General features: G+C 38.9%; 1 non-coding gene across 1 annotated transcript; it reads right to left on the reverse strand.

The window, feature by feature from the left end:
- Positions 1-1,966: 1,966 nt before the first annotated feature.
- LOC119065938 (small nucleolar RNA SNORA1) lies at positions 1,967-2,096 on the reverse strand. Its single transcript, XR_005085673.1, has one exon. It is a non-coding gene; the product is annotated as a small nucleolar RNA SNORA1 (small nucleolar RNA).
- Positions 2,097-12,941: the final 10,845 nt, after the last annotated feature.

Below are 12,941 nucleotides of genomic sequence, written 5' to 3' on the forward strand. Positions count from 1 at the left end.
TGAACCTAGGTTTGCTGCCACTAGTGCTTAGCCTAGGGTCATTTAGCAAGAAGTATAGGGGCTGGGGGCTTATTGAAGCCAGCTGTAGCTTATTTGAGAGGATTTAGGAAGTTTTGAAGCATAAGCCAACACCAGCCATTCATATGGAAAAGCAGCTTGGGTGGCCCATAAATTGGGTGGGATGGAGTCTCTGGGGATCTTTAGGGTGGGGCAAACAGTGCTAACCAGGTTGCTGGAGTCTCAGATATGGCACCAGCCTGCTGGCCCTGTGCCTTGTAGGGGGAGAATTCAGGAAAGCAGCAATGGCCTCAGCCACACACTTCAGTTTTCCTCTGTAGGCCAGGGGTGCCTTTCAAGCTGCTACCCTGGTGCTGGAGCTCAGAGGGAGTGAATCTGACTAAGTCTGTGTGTGAGTTCTTTAAGAGGAACTGCTTCAGACTCCAGAAGTTTCTTCCACCAACTCAATCCCCACTGGTTTTTGCAGCTGGAGATTGTGGGGACTTATCTTTTTGGCACTGGAACCCTGGGCTGGGGGTCCTGGTGTGGAGCTGGGACTCCTCACTTCCAAGGTATACTGCCTGAATTTTTATCCACCACAGGCAATGTGGGACCCACCCATTCCACATCTGTGCCCCTCCTACCAGTCTGGATGAATGTGATTTTTAAAGACATTTTAAATAGCCCATTAAACTCAACATGTAGTCCAAAATTGAACAGAACTCAAGTGAAGTATCATAAAAGTGGACAGCTGTGACCAAAAGTTTACCCATGGTCAGGCAATGACAGCTACATCACAATCTATCCTTGGAGACAAGAAGTAAGAAACCATTGGTTGTAAGACCACATCTTAATCTTGGAGATGCTTTACAACATACATTAGAATGCATTAAGGGTTGTATTTGTAGCAGAATTGTTATTTTTTAATGGAGTTATATAATTTTTAATATCATAAGAGGAGATTTAAAATGAGTTATTTTTTGTCTTTTAATAATGTTTAGTATTTTCTCTTATATTTTCATTATTACAAAAGTTATATTTAATCAAATTGCATTTTGTAATTGATTATCAAACTTAGGAGTATTACTGTTGTTTATATATTGATCTTGTGTTCAGCAATCCTGCTGAACTTTTTCACTAATTCTCAGATTTTCTTAGGTTTTCTATCTAGACAAATCATGTTGTTGCCAAATGACAGCACCATGTCTCCCTCGGCAATTTATGCTTCCTAATTACTTTCCCTTTCTTCTTTCATTGGTTAGGACTCTTCATACAATTTGGAGTAGATATGGTGATAATGGGCATATTTGTTCCATCTAAAAAGTTAATGCTTCTTAAATTTTACTATTAAATAGAAAATTTGCCCTAGGTTTATTCAAGTTAAGGCCATTCCCTTATATTCCCAGTTTGCTGTAAATTTCAGTCCTGAATCAGTGCTTAATTTTATCACATGCCTTTTCTGTCTACTAACAGGAACATGTAGTTAGTTCTAATTCCCTCTGTTAATGCACTCAATGCTGTTAAAATTGTCTGATTCTGGACAACACTTGCACTCCTGGCATAAACTCTTCCTAGTCAAAATTATTTTTTTAATGCAGGGTTGCAGTTAAGTTGCTAATATTTTATTTAGGATCTTTGAATCCACAATTAGATGGAAGATTAGTCTATAATATTTCTTGTACCTCATAAAAACAAGGTGACTGTGTTTCTGCATTCTCTGATGCAGCTTGCATAAAATGAATTTGGGGTATTTCATAAAGTCACATGTAAAACTACCTTAACCTGGGACATTAATGTGGGAGTATATATTTTTTATTAACAATTACATTACTATTTATTGTAAGTAGTCTGCTCAAGTTTTCTATTTCATCTTGAATCAACTTTGTATATCTATATATCTTAAATTATACATTGTATATGTTTTTTAACTTATTGGCACACTCTTATTAATAGTATTATCTTCTTTTTAAAATGTTACAAGTCTCATTGTCCCACTGCAATAATCACTGTTATGGAAGCATAACCTGTGTCTCAATGTAGCCATATTAATAATTTCTGGACACAAGTATTATCTTCTTATTTTTAAATTCCTACAGTCACTTAATAATAATTACTTTTTATTCTGAATTTTCTTTCACTTATTTTTTTCTTGACCAGTCTTTCTAGAGATTAGTCTTTTTTTTAATTTGTGAAAAAAAATTCATAAGTCTTCTGCAGTAAAATATTGTATGTTTCTTTCCTGGAAATTAATTTTGTTATTTTTAGTATCTTTATTGGGTTTTTTTGGCTTTGCTACTGTTGTTTTCTAATTGAAAAAGTAATACCTCCTTAACATTTAAAAATATCAAAAGTAGTACTTTATGGTGTGGCTCAGTGGATTGAGTGCCAGCCTGCAAACCAAAGGGTTGCTGGTTCAATTCCCAGTCCAGGGCACATGCCTGGGTTATGGGCCAGGTCCCCAGTTGAGGGCATATGAGGGGCAACCATACATTGATGTTTCTCTCCCTCTCTTTCTCCCTCCCTTCCCCTCTCTAAAAAAGAAATAAAATCTTTTTTAAAAAGAGGATAGCTCTGGCTGGTGTGGCTCAGTGGATTGAATGCTGGCCTGTGAATTAAAGGGTCACTGGTTGGATTCCCAGTTAGGGCACATGCCTGGGTTGTAGGCCAGGTCCCCAGTAAGGGGTGCATGAGAGGCAACCACACACTGATGTTTCTCTCCCTCTCCATCCCCTCCCCTTTTTCTAAAAATAAATAAAATCTTTTTAAAAAAAACTATAAATGTTTTTTTTTAATTTCAGAAGTAATTTATGTGTTGAATATAGCAAGTGACCTATTTGCATATTTATTATTAGCTTTAAAAACATGATTTTAGCACTGGCTTGTGTGGCTCAGTGGATTGAGTACCAGCCTGTGAACCAAAGGGTCATCGGTTTTATTCCCAGTCTAGGGCACATGCCTGAGTTGCAGGCCAGATCCCCAGTAGAAGGTGTGCAAGAGACAACCACACATTGGTATTTCTCTCACTCTCTTTCTTCCTCCTTCCTCCTCCTTCTAAAAATAAATAAATAAAATCTCAAAAAAATAAAATAAAAATAAAAACATGATTTCATAGTACATATTGTTTTACCACTTGCTATTACTTATTTGATATTTTTTCAAGTAGGTATATTTTACTTAAAGCCAGGTAATTATTAACCTTAATGGTAGCTATTTATTTATTTATTTATTTATTTATTTATATTCTAAGCATTTTACAGTATTAAATGCATTTAATGCTCATGAAAACTATATCAGGCAGACTGTTATTATCACTATTTTGCAGACAAAAAAACTGAGCCACAGAGCACCTAAGACACACAGCCACTTAGGGATAGCCTGTTGGTTCCAGTGGGGAAGAAGAAAGAACTGCCAAGATTGTTGGGGATGGCCCTGAAGGATTGGCTGGTATCCTTGGAGAATGGATCTTCATGGCCTTGAACTCCATTGTTCTTGGCATCTTGTATGTGTACTGGGATCCACTATACTGCCTAGGGGAGGCTGAGGACAAAAAATGCCAAGGTCAGGAGGTGTTGGCATTGGGAAGACTGTGGGTCTGTCCTAGCATCCTGGGCAGGAGCCCATTACATTCAGGCACCCCTGTTCCTTCAGACTTCATCATAGTCATGGAATGAAAGAGAATTAGGCTGCAGATTTCAGCCAGCTTCTAATAAGCCTCCTGTCACCTACTAGGATCAATCTCTTCATTTTCTAGAGAGGGGTTGGGACTGTCCCAAGTCACTAGCAAATGAGGGATCTCTTGCTTTCAGTGTCAGCTCTGGTTCCTGACACAATTCTAACCCCTGCTGAATCAGATTCCCTCTCAACATCTGCCCATCACTTCCTAACCATCCTCCAGAAAGTGACTGGAACCCTAGCAGAGACCTTGGGATAGGCCCCTGTGAGCCAGGCTTGGCCCTGAATGGCCAATCTTCTTTTCCGGTGCCGCAAGCACTGTTTCACTAATCTGACCTCAAGCACTTCCAGAACACCATTTTCATCCTCTTTACCTTGCTCACTCTGGACAACTGGTCCCTCATCTACATGGACAGTGGGGCCCAGGGTATGTCAAGCTCCAGGCTGACTGGAGGACAGGAGGCTGGCTAGGTGGACAGACCCTATGAGATTTGTTACCCCATCTGCAAAGTGGGGCTTCTGAGAATCAGCAAAGAACTCACAGGTCAAGCAACTCCCTCTTTCCCAGGAACCTGGTACATTAACAATAGCAATATAAACCTAAACAAAATTAATGAATTTGCTAACTGTTATTTTGCCTATAGGCATTAACCTGTCTTCTGCCATATACATTGATTTCAAGATAAATATTGCCTGTAAAAATTTAACTCTGCTGTTTTAACTTGCAGGCATGTATATTAAAAGGCTTCTCTTTTTTTTTTGATTGGTTTAATAATAGCTCACATTCACTGTTTACTATATTGGTTCTGAATTTAATCATTTTAAAGTAATTACTTTGTTTTTATCTTTAATATATTTGGATTTCTCTTCTGTGTTTTAGAAACCCAATATACTCTCCATGTACATCTGTCCTAGCTTCTCCAGAGCAAGGGCATTGGATCTTCCTATTTGTGAGTCTCAGGCTTCAGGCACAGTGCCTAGACCACGACAATGACATTATTGATAATCACCATTTGTCAAACATGTGCTGTTTTCTAGGCATTGCACCAAACATTTTGTGTGCATTATCAAAATTTATTCAGACAAAAAATTTGAAGCAATAATTACTTTCTGAAAAGTCATTCCTTTTAAGTCAAAACTGTAATGAGCTACTACTTCACATCCATTATGATGGCCACTAGCAAAAAAACAAAACAAAACAGAAAAGAAGTGTTGGTGAGGGTGTGGAGAAATTGAACCCCTTTGGCACTGTTGGTAGGAATATAAAATAGTGCATCTGCTATGAAAAACAGTATGGAAGTTCCTTAATATATTACAAATAAAACTACCATATAATTCAGCAATCCAACTTCTGGGTATATATCGAATAGAATTGAAAGCAATGTTTTGAAGAGATATTGGCATACTCATGTTCATAGAAGCATTATTCACAAAAGCCAAGGGGCGAAGCAACCCAAGTGTCTATGATAAAGTCTTTGTATGACAGAATGCATCTTCTTCACCTTCTAGCTCTTTATAAACAATCAACTTCACAAAAAAGATACAAGAAACTAGGGCAAGAATCAACTCCTTTTGCGCTTTTGTTCTGCTGAAGGAACACAGAGAACACTTGTTAAAGTATAGTTTTGCAATTCATATACTATAATGCCATGATAAACAAACTGTGATGTATTTATTGGAATATTTTATTTAAGTTTTTATTTATTTATTTCCAGAGAAAGGGGAAGGGAGGGAGAAAGAGGAGAGAAACATCAATATGTGGTTGCCTCTCGTCTACACCCAACTGGGGTCCTGGCCTGCAACCCGGGCATGTGCCCCAACTGGGAATCAAACCAGCAACCAGGCATGTGCCCCAACTAGGAATCAAACCAGCAACCCCCAGCTTGCAGGCCAGCACCCAATCCACTGAGCTACACCAGCCAGGGCTGGAATATTTTTTTATTAAGCTTTAGAAAAGAAGGAAATCCTGTCACATGCTATAATATGGATGAAACTTGAGGACATTATACCAAGTGAAGTAAACCACTCACAAAAGGACAAATACTGTGTGATTCCAGTTATAAGATATCTAAAGTCATCAAACTTTTTTTAAGGACACAAATGTCTCTTTAAATGTTTTGGGGGGTGAAGGGGATACCACGCTTCTACTCAGGATAAACATTTTTATCACTACAGAGATGTTAATTTTTTTTACACTTATCATGCCATGAATTCCTAGGGAATGGGCTCCGTCAGCTGAGGTTCTCACACAGTGTGCTTCTCTGAGCAGAGCAGGCTGTTGCTTCAGCTGAACCCAAATACCTTTCTCTTTGGCTTCATTCTTTTTCTGATAATTTTCATAAAAAAAGATTTTATTTATTTTTAGAAAGAAGGGAAGGGAGGGAGAAACAGAGACAGAGAAACATCAATGTGTGGTTGACTCTCACATGCCTGCTACTGAGGACCTGGCTGGCCCGCAACCCAGGCATGTGCCCTAACTGGGAATTGAACCTCGATCCTTTGATTCACAGGTCTGTACTCAATCCACTGAACCACACCAGCCAGGGCTAATCATTTTCCTTCACATGCTATAGGAAGCTATCTTGGCTCTTAGAGTGCTTAATATGCTCAATAAGTACATTAATTCTCTTGGCAAAAATCTTGCCCATAACTTGTTTGTAACAATACCCACCACATGCTAGGTAACTTTGTCAAGTCTTCTAGCTTTACTCTGGGAACATTTGTGGGGCTTTCCTTTTTGAACAGTGCTCATTCCCTTGATGTCTACAATAACACCTTTCTTGTAGATTTGCACGTATATGGCCAAACAGACAGCTCCCCCTTTTCTAAAAGACTTAGAGAACATACAGCAGGTGCCTCTTCTCTTCCCTTTGTGTTAGTCATTTTGTGAATTACTGGAAGATGGCAGATCATCACCAAAAAGGTAAAGTAGTCAAACTCCTAGAAACAGAATGAAGAAGGTGGTGGCCAGGGGCTAAGGGGATGAGTAATTGTGGGGTGTTCAATGGATATAGTTATAAACTTGCAAGATGAAAAATCATGAAGATGTGTTGTATAACAATATAAACATAATTAACATAAAATAACTGTAAAAATAGGTTAGGATGGTCAACTTTCTCTTATGTTTTTTTTTACCACAATAAAAAATAAAAATAAGAAATATCAGGCTTTCTCATTTTAAGGATTAAGAAACTAAGACTCAGAGGGTTATATATCTCATCCAAGTTGTCAAAGAGCCATCATCGAAGAACCGATTTGAAGCTTGAGAATACTTCTGCCACAGAATGTTATCACTTACTTTAAGTTTAGATTTATTTTCCTTGGAATTTAACAGAATTTGGTGCATTTGAAAATTTTCTCTTAAATATTTTAAAGGGGGGAGTATACCTTTTTATTCCTATTTTTAGTAAGCATGACAATGATTTTTCTTCCGACAATGGTTCACTTTTTTTACATATATTTTATTGATTATGCCATTACAGTTCTTCTATTCCCCCCTTCATTCCCCTCCACCCTGCACACCCCTCCCTCACCATTTTCCCTCTTTAGTTTATGACCACGTGTCTCAAGTTCTTTAGATTCTATGTCTCCCCTACTATTCTTGCCCCCCCTATCTATTTTCTACCTACCATCTATGATACTTATTCTCTGTACCTTCTCCTTCTCCCACTCCCCTGTTGCTAACCCTCCATGTGATCTTCATTTCTATGGTTCACTCCTGATCTAGCTGTCCTCTTAGTTTGCTTTTGTTTTATGTGTGGTTGTTAATAACTGCGAGTTTGCTGTCCTTTCACTGTTCATCTTTTTTATCTTCTTTTTCTTAGTTAAGTCCCTTTAACATTTCATATAATAAGTGCTTGGTGAGGATGAACTCCTTGAATTTGACCTTATCTTTGAAGCACTTTATCTGTCCTTCTATTCTAAATGAAAGCTTTGTTGGATAGATCAATCTTGGATGTAGATCTTTGGATTTCATGACTTGGAATACTTCTTTCCAGCCCCTTCTTGCCTGTAAGGTCTCTTTTGAGAAATCCACTGACAGTCTGATGGGAACTCCTTTGTAGCTGACTGTCCTCTTATCTCTTGCTGCTTCTAGAATTCTCTCCTTCATTTTAATCTTGGCTAATGTAATGATGATGTGCCTTGGTGTGTTCCTTCTTGGGTCCACCACCTTTGGGACTCTCTGAGCTTCCTGGATTTCCTGGAAGTCTATTTCCTTTGCCAGATTGGGGAAATTATCCTTTATTATTTGTTCAAATAAGTTTTCCACTCGTGACTGTTCCTCTTCCCCTTCAGGCACCCCTATAATTCTGATGCTGGAACGTTTAAAGATATCCTGGAGGTTCCTAAGCCTCTCCTCATTTTTTTGAATTCTTTCTACATTCTTTTCTGTTTGGTCATTTTTTTCCTCTTTCTGGTCCACTCCTTTGATTTGAGTCCCAGTTTCCTTTCCATTACTATTGGTTTTCTGTGCATTTCCATTCATTTCAATTAGTTTAGCCTTCATATGTTCCTCTAATTTGTGACTAAAATCAACTAGTTCTGTGAGCATCCTGAGCACCAGTGTTTTGAACTGTGCATCTGAAAGTTTAGCTATTTCTTCATTGCTTAGATTTATCAGCTCTGGAGCTCTAAGTTCTTCTTGAGCCATGTTTTGATCTGTTCATGCCTGTTAGGTATGAGGAGCAGAGCCTTAGTTGTTTATCAGGGCGGGGCCACCCATGTCGCTGGTTTGTGATGCTGTAGGTGGGGGTGGAGTCAGAGAGGGACAAGGGTGGTCCCCCCTGCCACTTCCTGACACTGGGGCCTGCACGGTCTGTCTCACCGCTCCCTCCTTCACCGGTTTATCGGTTTGGCTGAAGGGTTTGTTGTTGTCAGACTTCCATGAAGTTCAATTTTCTGTGGTTTTGGCTATGTTTTTGTTGCTAAAACTTTGTTGTTTTTAAACTCGGTTGTGGGAGGAGGCACAGTGCTTCCACCTACACCTCCATCTTGGCAGAAGTCCCAATTGGTTCACTTTTGAACAAAGGCAAAATACGGATGTTTCAAAACCCAACATTCCCTTTCACATAAAATGATAGGATAAAAATTAGTGAATGAGATAATTTAAACTGTCAAGTATTGTGTATGGTGAATTTTTTGTGATAATTGACATATAACTTACTTTTCAAGTGTACAATGTAATATTTCAGTATTTTTATATATTGGGAGACAGTCACCATGATTATTCTAGCTAGCATCCAGGGTGATTTTTTTTTTTAGATTTTATTTATTTATGTTTAGAGGGGAAGGGAAGGAGAGAGGGAGATAATATCAATGTATGGTTGTGTTGTAGACCACTCTGCCTGATTTTAGGAATTGCATCTCTACCCCTTGTGGCTAAGGGTGAGAGACGACCTTTGGAATGCCAGCCGCAGGAGACAAAGCTTGTCTCTGGTAGCAAACGCTGCCTCAGTTCCTCTTCCTGCCCCCAAAGCTTGGTCGGAAGTCAATGATGGGTAAGACCCCTCACAGCGGGGGGCAACCTAAGCCAGACTTGATTACTTGGGAGGCCTTCATGGAAGGACTCGGGGGGCTACAACAAAGAGCAATAGACTTGCCCCCCAGCTTTGACAAAGCCCAAGTCCCCATGTTCTCTGGGAGAAGCACTTCCTGGCTCTAATCCCCTTAAGCCTGAATACCTGTTGGGAGAGGTGCAGCTCCTTGCCTTGCTAGAGCATGTCCTGGGAAAAAATCTAGCACCCCAAAGACTTGCTGATAAAGCTGTGAAATCTGCTCTGCTAAGAGTGCTTTCATTCATATGATAAGGGTCCCAGCAGGAAGCCCTAAAACTGTTCCTTATGGACTCTGACTTATACTAAGCCCTCAGACTTCTTTGAGATATTATTTACTGTTTGATCCTTGCCGCGCTATATTCCTGTGTATTAGAACCCAATAAAAGGCTATGGAGAAAGGCGCTTCGGGCCTTTTTCTCCTCTCCTCAGAGAAACTGGCTGATGCTGGCCTTTGTCTCCTCTGAGAAATTGGCCACAGCCCACTCTTCCTCCCCAAGCAGATCTCATCATGTCTCGGTCATTGTTTACTCATGTCTGTGGCACCAGGGGGACCTCACGAGAGAAGTCGCCCCCACATGGTTGCCTCTCATGGGTTCCCTGCTGGGACCTGGCCTACAACCCAGGCATGTGCCCTGACTGGGAATCGAACTGCAATCCTTTGGTTCACAGGCCCATGCTCAATCCACTTAGCTACACCAGCTAGGGCCAGGGTGATATTTTTTATATTAAAGTCTAATGTTTAAACTAGCCGACATGGAATATATGAGCTGTGCTGAGGAAATCAAAATATGTTCCTTCAGCAGAACTTCAATCTCACTGAGTTTATATTAGACTCTCTTCATTGACTGCTAAGAATTACTACTTTCTTCCTCAATGAACTTTTAATTTTATTTTTTATCACTTTTTAAAAATATTGGTTTACCACTTTATTTATTTTTAAAGATTTTATTTATTTATCTTTACAGGGGAAGGGAAGGAAAGAGGGAGAGAAATATCGATGTATGGTTGCCTCTAGTGCGTCCCGTGCTGGGAATTGGCCTGCAACCCAGGCATGTGCCCCGACTGGGAATTGAACCTCGATCCTTTGATTCACAGGTCTGTACTCAATCCACTGAGTTATACCAGCCAGGGCACTCAATGAAATTTTTAAATCATTTTCCTCCTTCCATTGTAAGAATTTTTATAGCTGGATTTTTCTAAATACTTTTAACTCTAGTGTGAGAGAGAAAGGGATTAATCCATCTGGTATTGTAGCAGGTTAACTAACTTTCACCCAAGGATGGATAACAAAAATTCTAATCTCTGGAATTTATAAATGTTACCTAATTTGGAAAAAAAGATCTTGGCAAATGAGATTAAATTCAAGATTTTGAGAGGAGGCAATAACCCTGGATTATCAGGCAGGACCCAAATGCCATCATTTGTGTCCTTATAAGAGAGAACTAAAAAGAGATGCATACATACAGAGGACTAGGTAATGTGAAGACAAAGGCAGAGATTGGAGTGATGTGGCCACAAACCCAGGAGCTCTGTCAGCCAGCAGGAGTTGAAAAGGAAAGGAACAGATTCTCCCTTGGAGCCTTCTGAGGATGTACAGCCCAATTTCAGACTTCTGGTCTCCAAACTGTGAGAGAATTAATTTCCATTGTTTTACACCACTAAGTTTATGGTAATCTGTTACAGCACCCTCAGGAAACTAATAAAGGTATATTTCATGTGTACCCTGTAGTCAAATGAAATTGACTACAAATAAGCAGTAAAAATATAAAACTTATCTATAAAACAATTTATAAAACATATGCATAACCAGAGTCTGTGAAATTTAGTAAAAATTCATAATCAGAACATCAAAAATCAATGCATCATGTATTAAATGCATTTCCCTGGCCTCTCAAAAGTTCCTGTAACAATGTGAAACCACAGAAATTATGCTCAGAAGAAAGTTCTATGAAGAAATTACTATGGCTTTGTTCTGTTGGGATCCATCAATAAAAGACATGGATAAGTCTTTTATCCATGAGATAAAAATAGGTAGCCAGGACATTATGACAAATTCCAAAAATAAGTAGCCAGGACATTATGACAAATTCCATTGTTACTCTTATCAGAATTTCTGAGGCCAAGTGCCAGCTTTGAGCAGGTCCTTAGATTGCAGATTGCCTATCTATTCTCAGGGCCTGTGGACCTAGGCTCCTGAAGCATTGAGTTCATTAAAGCTGATCCACATGGTATCTGGCTTCACATTATTGTTCTGGAACCCCTGAGTTAGGCAAGAACCATACCCTTTCATACATAATATCCCTAGAACTTCAGAGATAAATTAGGTCTGGAGTTGCCAGGTTTAGCAAATAAACATACAGACCACCCAGTTAAATTTGAAGTTCAGATATACAATGAATAATTTTTTTAGTGTATGTCCAATGCAATATTTGGGACATATTTAGACTAAAAATGTATATTATTTATCTGAAATTCACATTGAATAAGATGTTCCAATATGGAACATAGCAATTGGAATCAGGAACAACCTCTGCCCTTCCTTTACAGACTTTACACACTGGTCAGGGATGAAATAAGTACATGAAAGACCTGCAGTGTAGGTTGTAGGCTGTCTTGAGAGGGTTACTATCCAAATACTAAAGAGCCACTGAGGCAGGAGGTTACTCATGTGTCATTTCAAAAATTTATTGAAGATGAGTAGGTGTCTTGTTTGTGCTGTCATTAGGGAGGCCATATGTTAGCATAGCCATATATGGGTATATGTTTTTATGCTTTTAAGAGTTCAAAAAAGGAGCCCTGGCTGGTATAGCTCAGTGGATTGAGTGCAGGCTTGTGAACCAAAGAGTTGCCAGTTCGATTCCCAGTCAGGGCACATGCCTGGGTTGCAGGCCAGGTCCCCAGTTTGGGGCATGCTAGAGGCAACTATACATTGATGTTTCTCTCCCTCTCATTCTCCTTTTCCCTTCTCTAAAAATAAATAAAACATATTTTTAAAAAAGGGCATCTTCCAAGAAGCCTTACTTTCTTATCCAAGTATAATATAAAAGCAAAACAAGAACTGAAATCCTAGCCATGCCACATTTCTATTTATTTCATTTATTTCCAAACATTAACTTTAGAGCATAAAATCAAAGCAAAACAAAACAAAGCAGAAACTAATTTTGTTATGCAGCCAGCACTGTATAACCTGGTGCCTAAGAATACTATACCTGAATGTTCTGAGCATAATAACCACTCTTAAGTCTAATCAAACTCTACACTAGTATAGCAGTCAGAACCCCCCCCAGAAATATTATTTCCCTTAATAAAAGGGGGGAGAACTGAGAAGTGTTTACTGTCCTCTGATTTAATAATAGGTTTTATCTTTGATCCTACTTATAAATGTATATAGTAATCTTCCCAAGGAAAAGTCTGCATTGAAATACAAAATAATGAAAAGTATTTTTCATAACACAAGAAGTCGTTTCTTTAAAACTAGAAGCCTATTCCCTTGAGGATTTTTCAAACTAGATTTTTGTGATTCTTTAGTTCTCCCTTTCCAAAACACTTTTTCTTTACCCTTTAAAAAGAAACTATGGGTGAAACTGGGGACAATTGTAATTGAACAACAATAAAAACAGAAATAATGCATTTGCTATTTTGAAAACACAGGGTCCAGCAGAAGTAAGAACTGCTAGAGTGTGGTTGGTAGGGTAATAATATGGGTGCAATAATTTA

This window comes from Artibeus jamaicensis, unplaced genomic scaffold, assembly GCF_021234435.1.
Source record: "Artibeus jamaicensis isolate MK-2021 breed Jamaican fruit bat unplaced genomic scaffold, CSHL_Jam_final contig_60, whole genome shotgun sequence".
Lineage (NCBI taxonomy): Eukaryota > Metazoa > Chordata > Mammalia > Chiroptera > Phyllostomidae > Artibeus > Artibeus jamaicensis.